Source organism: Thermobia domestica, chromosome 2 (genome assembly GCF_964235325.1).
Source record: "Thermobia domestica chromosome 2, izTheDome1.hap1.1, whole genome shotgun sequence".
NCBI lineage: Eukaryota > Metazoa > Arthropoda > Insecta > Zygentoma > Lepismatidae > Thermobia > Thermobia domestica.
Genome location: NC_137455.1, coordinates 204,066,613 through 204,078,803, shown reverse-complemented (window position 1 = coordinate 204,078,803; position 12,191 = coordinate 204,066,613).

The following is a 12,191-nucleotide window of genomic DNA, read 5'->3' as shown; positions in this document are numbered from 1 at the left end:
ATTCTCGGTCGAACCACAACCCTTCTTTTATGTGTAAACCAAGTAGCGGTTCGGATGTCACTATAAATGAAAGTCTTCTCCTTGATAACCTCGGTATTACGTAAGGATGTTAAGCCTAAACATACGAAACGAAACTAAATTATATATTTCTGCATGCCTGTTGTTTTATAAAGAAGTCAAGGTTGCTTAAGTATATTGATTGAAATTGATAAAATTTATCGATTGCCTACGTAGCTTCCAACATTAGCTTGGATTGGACTTTCAATGATATCTACATACTAAATTTGTAATTTAATACCTTAATTTAGCGTACTGATTATAATACGTTGACCTTTAGATTTTACATGGAAAGCAATAACAGGATTTTCCCGTTATTGTTTTACATTTAAAATAATGACGGGATTTTCCCGATGACTAGGGCGGGAGTTTCTCAATTTAAGAAATTTACTGACCGGACTTCTTGCTTATGAGACCTCTTCCAGCATAACCCCGTTGTTGCATAATAACACCAAAGCGAAACAAACTTATTTCTGTGAATATGTAATATAAATACATAAAGCAAAATATCTAAATCAAAAAACCTGGTTTAAACCCCAAAAAAGCCTGGTTTAAACTGCCCCCCAAAAACAGGTTTTTGGCATTTTCAGAAACAACCATGGTTCTTGCCAACTCTGCTTACTTTTGTATATAGGAGGTTATTTTTTTTATTATATACATTGGTTAATCCTTTGGAATTCATAATGTAAAAATGTTGGAGTAAAATTGTTTAAAATATCTTTTCGAAATTCATGGTTTATTTTCGAGTCTTTTATATTATTATCGGCATCAACCACTAATTAAATGACTTCTTGTGTTATAGAGAAGCGAAACAAAGTCTGCTTTATCAATTTAAAGCAGAATTTTGAAAAAAGCCCAAAATTTCCCAAGCAAAAAAGCGAAGCAGAAAAAACCGAGTTTTTTAAAAAAAAAAAGCCTGGTTTTTTCCGAGCCCTTGCATCTCTACTAAAAAGCAATACGAACCGTCCAAACAATACGAAGCAACACGAGACTACCTCACATTTATGTTTTGTGGTACCATGTACGCGTTGCAGCTATGTTACCTGCAAAACCAGCCATTAGGAGCCCCTCCTCCTCCTTTCGGTAGGGTCGTCCACGCAATTCGAAACTACCTCTGTTTACGGAAGAAGTAAACCGTACATTAACTGACCCAATGGCTGATGTCGACGGTCTGCCTTTCAAAACAATGGCCATTTGGGAGTTGTCATGATTCTGCACCAAGTAGGATACCAGAATCAGGGAAGAGCATTTCCACTACCTCTCTTGCTCTTGAAGTACAAGAGTGCATTAGAATCAAGGATCACATCTCGGACCAAAGAACGCACTAAACGGTTTTTGAGGGTTGGGCATTCCTCTCGGTAGAGCGCCAGATCGGCCCTTAGGACACACTCACTACCTTTCTTTCAAACATTATGGGGTACCACGTAGTCTTATCTCCCGGACCCAAGGACACAACCTACTTTCCCATTTCGAAGGATAGCCAGAACATCATCTCCACCCATAGAGACAGTGTTTCACCTATCGCGATAAGGCTGTGACGATAGATTCGCACGTACACTCACAGACCCAATGGCACGAGTTATTCACCATTTGGAGATCAGGCCAAAGTCTTCATTCTCCGGTAGGGTGTTGTGCAGGGTGCCCTTGGTGCCCATAAGTGAGGTAGCAATAAGTCCCCCGGCCAAAACAAAAGTAACGTGTTTCCACGCTCCGAGTTTCAATCTCCCTCTCCGGAGAACCCAGACGCTACAATGCATGCTAGCTGGTTTCAGACAAAGGAAGGTCCCTTCACCTTTTTCAATACGGGCTTGGAACCGTCCATGACGGGGTTAAAGAAAAAGAACAATACGTACATGAACAAGTACAAAATAACGTAAGAAAGAAGACCATATCTAAGAAGAATCCAACAAAGTCACTTATCCAAAACCGCCATCAACCCACCCAGTGCAGGTCATCATGAATAATCATAAGCATTCCGTAGAAGAGTCGTTTTCAACCATTCGACACTCGCGGACCGATAAAAGACAGGGAGAGATGGGAACTGGCGAAGTAGAAACTTCCACACTACATTTATATGTTATTAATTTCTTAATTATTACTTTAATAATGTTAAAAAAATTACAAATTTTAACCTATATTTTTGTGTTTCAGATTTTGGTCACACGATTATTTTATTTAATTTCACTGAAAAATTTCATGGACCCAACGTAACATTTTCTTGCGTTTATTTGCTAAACTCTTGTCGATTCTCAGATCTAACGTTGAAACTGTAAGACTAGATCGGCTTTAGCATCCAATTGGTTTCTCTATTTGTCTTAATTGCACGCACAGCAAAGAAAATTGTTTCCACATAAATTCTTAGTGAGAAAGTCACCAATAATTTCAAAGCTTTCTACTCAGGTCAGCATATTCTTTACTCACAGATAACCAATTCTGATTTAATGTCTTGTTTCGAATCTAGATCTCAGAGTCACCTCACGAGATGTTTCTCTTGAAACTACTAAGGAATACAAACGGCTAATAAGTATGACTTAAAAAGTTTCTAAGAATACGGTACAAGTGGCATCATGGGCCGCGAACCTGGTTGTGAGGAGATGGCCAAGTTGTTTTGTTTCCTAAATTACAAAATTAGGCCTTGGTAGTAGAGTGGGTAGAAGCCAAAGTGGAGTACGGCTACCAGTGGTGTATTATGTGTATTATTGGAAACTGTTAACAGAATACAGTACATTTCAAACGGGATGGAAAAAGATCACGTCAATAAGGGTCAACAGCAAGTGAAAAGACTAAGTATTCAAATCTTCCAATGATATTACAGCCAAGGTTGACAGATCAACGCGAACTATTCTGCGGTATTTGCTACTAAGGAAATGTACTGACGTATCACCAAGAATGCCTCTTCATATAAAACCACAAATGACACGAAGACACAATTGAATCACAATCATAAACTACAAGCTACAACACGTGTGAAGCCATGCTGCGTTCGCTGGTAAATTCCTGTTTGCCAACTCTCACAACGATCGGAAATGTGTGTAGGAGTGATCAACAGACCACAATTCATACAATTTCACTACCCTCTGATGAAATACGGTGTAATGTATGATATTAGACGCAATTTCGGAATGTAATCGTAATAACTTCATTTAATACAATGAGCGTATAAATACTAAAAAATGCATCGAGATTTTGCAACATGATTTGCTACCCTTCTTGAAGACAGGCTAACTGTCAGAGGACACCATGCAATGTATGAACGACGGGGCACAACGTTATGGGACAAAATTGATCACGTACTGTAACAGGCAAAATGGAGTTGAAACTTCGCCTTGACCAGGATAATCATCCTTCAACATAAATTCCTTATAAAATGTTTGACATCTACTAAAACTAAAAACTTAATTAATGGCTACACATACCTAGGAACAAACTATTGTTACTTGGAGCACTATGTGATTAATTATAGCACCTGTCACAAGGTATTGTTAAAGATTTAGGCCCATATTTATAAAATCCACACTAAATTCTTTCCTTAGATGTTATCCAACCAGGAGACACCCAGACGTTTGCTTAGAAACAACATTAATAATCCCACATATCACGCGCCTTCCTGATAAATGCATAGGAATTACAGAATTGAGGTATAATAATGCTGGTTTGATGCAAAAGATATGTTATGAAGACTGGCAAATGTAACAATATTTTCTTCTAAATGTTACAAAAGTAATAAACCGTCTTGAAGTGTTATACAATTTCTGTCTAATTGAGTAAAGTATCATAAGCTATGAAGATCAGTACGAAATTGTATAATTTCCGATACATGCAAACAACCATTTGCATTCTCAAATTTATGTTAAAACTTTCAAATGCTGGCAAAAACAATTGGAATCAATTTGCCGTTTTTATGGATTATCAACTGCATTTGTTTCTATTGAGTTCATGTGTGTCCTGCTAGAGTGGACGTCGTTTTGTGTGTACAAAGATAAATAAAATTGCAAAGTTTTGTCCCATACTTATTTTCGTCTTCATTCGTTATATATTCGACAAAATATATGAAGTCAAAAAAAACTTCGATTTTCATATTGCAAATTTCGTTATCTTGTCACATATAATTTTGAAAAGTGTGTAACGATCTGAAAATTGGTCGTTTCAAATCTTGTTTGTTTTGTTTCACATTGTGATTATTGATTGTTTTATTTTATTCTAAATACTTGTTTATTTAATTTTAAGCTTAATGTTATTAATTTTAATACGTTACTATTAATTTACAAAAGAAAATTTATTAAAATGAGTCTATAAATTATAGTTTTCTGGAATAGTAAATGAATCACTGGGCGGAAAATGCTTTAAATTCTGTATACATGCATCTTTATCTTTTTCTAATTATTGACCGATTGATGGATATACAAAAATAAACAGTAAAGTTGATAAACGTAAAATCAAATTAATTTGACGTTTAAAGCCAAGTTTTAAGTGCTATTTAATCGAACTGCCATAAAATATTGACAATTATATTATTTTGTGCAGTAACTAAATATAAATGGTAAGACGTGTTTGCGGAATATCGTTGAAATGTACCATAATATGAATTGCTAAGAGCCTAGCACCGCCTACTTCCTTATCCCAGATGATTCCCAATGTAAAATTGTTAAGTTTGATTGTATGCAATAATTATTTTATTAAATAATATGAATTTTTTCGGAATTTAGAAAGCTAATATTACAGCCTATGTACTAACACGAGATGGATGTTACGGATGTTTTATATGTATTCTTAGCCATTGTTTATAAAGCTTCGCAGTCATGTGGAAATACGTCGTTGTCTTGAAATAATATATGTACTGGTTGTAGGAAGTAACGTGGTGAGATAACTGGTGTATCCTACAATCCGGATCGTTTAAAAGCAGACAGCTGTAATATGGCTCTTCTATCCTGGTAATTGAAATAAGCATTAAAATTTTGGAACTGAGATTTGGAATCCGTATTATCATTGTTTGATTGTTAAATGCTGTGAATCTACTTCCACGCATGATATCCGGACCTGCTTGACTGGTGCTACTTGTAATGGAAGTCCGAAATACAAATTATATAAAAGTTAAGGTTTTCTTATGGCAACGAATGGTTGGTACTATAGAAAATGGGTAGTACTAGTGAGTGTTTTTAGAAAATAAATTTTAACAGCAACATAGAAAATGGCGACCGTGTTACCGGACTTTGAAGACAGATGTCGTTACTGGTAGCATATCCAGAGTCAGAAGATAGCGACGATGATCTGAAAAGATATCAGCGTTGAGGATAGTGGATACCAGAGAAAATACAAGTTTTGAGAAGATTTTGGGACTTCGGAAGTAGGCGGAACATTATTGAATAATATGGTAAGGAAGAATAAAGGTGATAAAACTGAAAAAAGCAGAGACAATTTAATGTATCTGTGTTGTGACGGTGCTGAAGTAACTGGACAGGATACTGATAACAGTATAGTGTGTAATACTTGCCGCAATTATTTTCATCTGTCCTGTGAAAAAGTAGAATCAACCAAGTTAGAAGAATTATTAAACACTTGGTGTTGTAGTCGATGTACCAGTAAAAATAACCAGTCAATAATAGAGGATGATGAGGCTTCTGAAGAGGAAGAAGAAGTTGCTGGAAGTAGTAATATAGGATCTGAAACAATTTTGACGAAACTGTGGAAAGAGATGACGCGTATGAATAAAAATTTTGAGGATCAGATGACACGTATGAGTAAAAATTTGGACAAGAAATTCGAGAATCAGAATAAGAATTTTGAACTTCATTGGCAGAAGTTAGAAGAGCGGATGAATAAAAGAATAATTGAGACTGAACAGGAACTTACTAACTGCAGACAAGAGTTGAAGGAGGATTTGAGAACTGAGGTACCAACTGTCGATATCCGTTTGAACCAACTGAGTGAAGAAGTGAGTGGACAAAAGGATCAATCTTGCGACGGATTAATAGAACCTATTCTGACGAACACTGCTCAATGGTCAATAAAGGTATTTGAAGATATGACAATATATGATGAAAGTACGGATGTTAAAACTGTATCATGTATAAGTACGAAAACATCAAATGGACTAGTCGAAAGACCTTATAAGAAGACAAAACAATCTAAAGAACAATGCACCATACAACAGTTGGAGAAAAGAAGTAATATGATAATATGTAAAAATAGGAGCTGGAGGGAAAGAAAGAAGAAAATAAAAGAAAACGAGAGAAGAAGCAGAAAAAGAAGAAAGACACTGACAGAAATCATCATCAGAAATCGGAAGCGTAGAAAGAGGAAAAGAAGAAAACTCAGAAATCAAAAGAAGATACGAAAGAAGTTCAAAGAAGAGACAAGAAAGTACGAGCGGATAAAAGGGAAAAATCCAGATGAAAGAAGACAGTGGAAACATCGGAAAAGGAAAGTAAAGAAGTCACATGAAAACAGTATGCGGAAATATAACAGAAAGAAGTCAAAGCAATTAAAAGGAAGACAATGTACGGGGAAGAAACGAAATAAATTGAAAGCTGACGTAAGATATCAAAAAAATTAAAAGAGCTTGTATAAAGTGAATTCTATGTTATTAATGTTACTGTTTTCAAATTGTTGTTTAGTTTGTAATTTCTTTTAGTTTATTCAGTCTTGAGAGACCAAAAAATAAAAAAAATATAAATGTAAGATAACTATGAATAACAGAACGTGAAAATTTTATGTTGGTCTATAAAGATCATAAAAATTTTTCCGGTGAAGCCGGGGAATTGTAACGATCTGAAAATTGGTCGTTTCAAATCTTGTTTGTTTTGTTTCACATTGTGATTATTGATTGTTTTATTTTATTCTAAATACTTGTTTATTTAATTTTAAGCTTAATGTTATTAATTTTAATACGTTACTATTAATTTACAAAAGAAAATTTATTAAAATGAGTCTATAAATTATAGTTTTCTGGAATAGTAAATGAATCACTGGGCGGAAAATGCTTTAAATTCTGTATACATGCATCTTTATCTTTTTCTAATTATTGACCGATTGATGGATATACAAAAATAAGCAGTAAAGTTGATAAACGTAAAATCAAATTAATTTGACGTTTAAAGCCAAGTTTTAAGTGCTATTTAATCGAACTGCCATAAAATATTGACAATTATATTATTTTGTGCAGTAACTAAATATAAATGGTAAGACGTGTTTGCGGAATATCGTTGAAATGTACCATAATATGAATTGCTAAGAGCCTAGCACCGCCTACTTCCTTATCCCAGATGATTCCCAATGTAAAATTATTAAGTTTGATTGTATGCAATAATTATTTTATTAAATAATATGATTTTTTTCGGAATTTAGAAAGCTAATATTACAGCCTATGTACTAACACGAGATGGATGTTACGGATGTTTTATATGTACTCTTAGCCATTGTTTATAAAGCTTCGCAGTCATGTGGAAATACGTCGTTGTCTTGAAATAATATATGTACTGGTTGTAGGAAGTAACGTGGTGAGATAACTGGTGTATCCTACAATCCGGATCGTTTAAAAGCAGACAGCTGTAATATGGCTCTTCTATCCTGGTAATTGAAATAAGCATTAAAATTTTGGAACTGAGATTTGGAATCCGTATTATCATTGTTTGATTGTTAAATGCTGTGAATCTACTTCCACGCATGATATCCGGACCTGCTTGACTGGTGCTACTTGTAATGGAAGTCCGAAATACAAATTATATAAAAGTTAAGGTTTTCTTATGGCAACGAATGGTTGGTACTATAGAAAATGGGTAGTACTAGTGAGTGTTTTTAGAAAATCAATTTTAACAGCTACAAGTGCATATATTACTTCCCGTGCTGGGTGAGGTTCTACTCGCCCTCAAATTTTAACCACACTTTGAGGAATGCCAGGATGAAAGTGAATTTTACTTATACATCATTTTTTCATAGGAACTTCCTTAATTTCTCCTCTAACGCTAAGAGAGATTTATAAACACGCCCTTTAATCGATATGATGCCATGTGGGAGTGAAACTTTACGTGATGTAAAAGGGTAGTCCACAAAATACTAACTTCAGTGTCAGAATATTTCCTTCTCTGCACTGCTGCGCAACAAGGCTCGTATTCAGAACGTCTATTTACTTACGGTATGATAATGCAATTGAAATTATAGATTTTCTAATGCGAAGTGACAAAATAATTTCACAGACAGGTGCAGCGGTTGAAATGAACTGCCTTACAGGATTCAGCATGGGCACCGTACTACCCAATCTACATCCAGAACTTGAGAAAGTGTGTTTAGAAAACAATACTAATATTTGCTAACTGCATATACAGGAAAGAAAAGACCCTCTTCGTCAGACTAAATGCACCATGTCATCCGCGCAATATACAAATAGTTTCCCTCGGAAGAAGACGAGCATATTTCAACGTCCAAATCTCAGAAAAAAAGTTATCGGATAGTATTTTTACACCTAGAAAATGCCCACAACTTTGAATCAGCTAGTGACATTAATATAGAAATAGAAACATAATCCATGAGACACAGTCACAACAAAGCATCATCACCATAATATCTGAGGATCGAAAAGAATAAACGTCAGCATGAAGAGGACCCACACTTATTGGAGTGGACCAAGAAGTAAAACTACATTACATCGTGAAGATCCCACTCAAGCAGCGGATTCTCATCGTGGGAAAGAGTGTGGAGCTGAGGCCATGCGTGAATCAATACGTCATCTACATTTTTTTACTTATCCTCTCAGTTGGAAATGACGGCACTGGCACTTGGCTAGCGGCTGGCAGCTGTTAATCTGTTAAGAAGATGATCAGTGAATGTCCTATCTTACTGAGGTGGGCATGCATCCAACATCCTTCCCAATCTGTTTATGTAAGTTCCGTGTTGTTTTGCGTAAACAAAATTTTAAAAACTAGAATTTATAAAAATATAAAACGTTGAAAATTCCTCATCATATATAATTTAGTTGTTCATTTTGATTTGGTAAGGACTGACATTTTGTTTATTCAGAATAATTTGGTTTTCATCTTTCTTTTTAATCTAGAATTACGTGTTTTGTCGACGGAAATGACTATTTGGCGGTCCTTGACCACGTCATTCCCACACTGATCCTACGGAGTGAGAGTGGCTACTGGGATTGTTAGGGAAATATCATTAGTTCTCCTCGTGAACTCTCCGGTGTAGTGTTGCGGAAACTTCACACCTTTTTCCTTTTGTTCATTGTTAATTTCGGTTTTGGACTCTCTGTTTCGTAAAAAGATGTAATCCTGTATGAAAATGTCAAAAGAATTTCTTACAGACAAGAACGTTTTTCAGAAAATAATGTAAAAGAAAAAAACAATTCAATAAAGAAAACAATAAATAGAACAAAACAATAAAGCAATAATGAAAGGAAGAAAAGAAAATGCCATTTCACAATAAGTACTAGATATTAGACCTATTTTGTACTACATGTATACATAATATTTTAATGTAATTACTTTCATGCATTATATGAAATGTGAAAATTAAACTTAATATAATTTCTACCATATTTTAAAATTACATTAATAAAAATAAATACTTTTATTTTAACACATTACAGTACTCAACAACTAAGAATAAATTTATCCAAATGTGTGTTTTCTAGACAAGCAGAGAAAATTACAAGATCTGCTTACTCTTGGAATAGCGTAGCTGTATGGATTTCTCACTTACTAATCCAAATCATGCGACTGTCTGTGGTTTACCATTTCCATGTACAGTCCTATGTTGAAAAAATATAAATTCAATTACCCACCTACATTGACTCCTTAATTATTATATAGGAATATCGATGTATGCATATTTGTGTCTTAATTATTTAAAACTGTTAGAAAATTTTCAAGTTAGTTTAGGTATTCAATTTAAACATATTTCTATAATCAATGCCTAATTAAATCGGAAGCTGTAATATGTCAAATATTCAGTGAAGAGAAGGTACTTCCACTTTTTTTTAATTCACTAAAGTTAGAATGGGGTAAGTTAAATACTTCGTTCAAATGTAATTGATTAATCCAACATATGGGGGATGCGGGGGCTCCGTGATAGAGCGCTTATCTCTGGTGTTTTTGGTTCCAGGTTCCATCCCTGGCTAAGTAAGTTAGTGGTGGACAACATCGTGCTCGTGTGTTTTCTCGGGCTACTCCCATTTCCTCCACTTTCTCATTCCACCAATTCTTCCATCATCATTCACTTGCTTTAATCATCGTCTCCCTTAGCCTAACAGGCATAACTGCAGGACGTTAAACTCAAAGATTTAAGCCGACATTGATCATTTTGTCTAAATTTCTTTACAAATATCAAGTACAAACATCTTTATGGAACCACAGGCCTCAATGGTAGAGCGCTGACATTTGATATTAACGATCCCCGTTTTCGATCCCAGATCATTAAGGTTGCTCTGATAGAACGTTACGAGACGAAATGAGACAGAATTTTCGATGGCTTTCACGACATCTTTTCAAAACGAGACATTTCCAACACTTGTGTCGTAGACAAGCCTGCAAGTCATGTGAGTTTGTTGTGGACAACATTGTGTTCGTGAGTTCTCCCGTTTCTTTCTACATTCTCATTACGGAAATTGCTTCAGAGTCGTTCACTTTCATTAATCATGAATCATTTTAGCCCAAAATACGTAGTTTAGGGACGTTAGTTTTTTAATTGCTTAAGGAAAATTTTCATTAAGGGCGCTGTATTATACGTGCTGTACTACTTCTAGCAGAATCTGAATAACTACTAGGGTCTGAACAAGGCACATAAATCATCAATGATCGAACCCTAGGGGCAGGAACACAGAAAATGCACTAATCAACAACTTTTCATCGAAGGAGTAGTAAAAATTTGCTCTTTTGCAAACCTTAAGTTATATATACCTATAGACTATGTCAGAAAATCACTTATTTTTTACTAGATGTAACTACCCGTAGTCCTGGGGTTTTAATCCCTTTCTGCGTGTTTTTTTGTCTTTTACCGAAACAAAAATAATCAGTATTGGAAATCTTCATATGGGAACTTGAAAAATTAATTAAAACTTGAATTTTGGAGTTTTCACTTAATTCCGACGAGAAATAAGTAAGTGAAATATATGATACAATTACAACTCACAAAGAACATGCCAGATGACACCAAAATCTCTTATTCATACACGTCAACATCTCACACAGCAGACAAAACAGTCATTTGATGCCATTGATAAATGACAAAAAACCTAAAGTGAAAAAAGGGTATGTGTCATATATGCCACGCCATGCGGTAAGGGGTTAATTCAGAAACTCCATAGAAAGAGTAAGCACCCGTTTTTGCCTAATCGTAATTCATATCGATTACAAGTGAGGAAAAAATGTTTTTGCTTCATTCCTTGGTATTTATCCTCTACTGTCATGTAAACCCACATAACGATGACTTATTGCGGATTGCATACACATAAGCGCTCTTAGAAAGCACGACAAACGTGCATAAGCTTTCGTGTACATTCTAACTTCCTCCAAATCCGACCCTTTCCCCCTCTCGATCAGAAATCGAAGAAAGAGCTTCGTACAGAATTAGAGTTGGTGAAGATCTTTCTGCGTACCAAATTTGATTGCTCAAGGTTACTCCTTCCTATGCGAAAATATGATGACAGCGCACACATATTCACTTTAAGTAATAGACTATTGAAATCGTAAGGGAGAACTACGTAGTAGACTACCTTACATGCTGATTAAGATTTATGATTTTAATGTTGTTACCTTACTCACATATATCAACATTAAAATCATATATTTCACATACATCATATATTTTGAGTCATATGCTTCTGTCTCCTTCCTTCCCCGTTAGTTTAGTGACTAGCGTGTGTCTTTGGTGTATGTGGTCCCAGGTTTGTTTCTCGGGGGAAGAGCACAAATTATCTTACAGTCATTAATCGTCCATCTCCTTTAGCTTAAAGAGTATAATCGTGGGACGTTAAATTAAAATTTCATTTCATTTCATTTCTGTGTCACTGCCCATAAAATATGAGACATATGCTGTGATACATAAATGTTTTTCCTATGAAGTGATAAGCAAATATTCATTACAATCACTTGAAAGTAGGACTCATTTCATTTTATCTTTTCTACATAAAATAATTC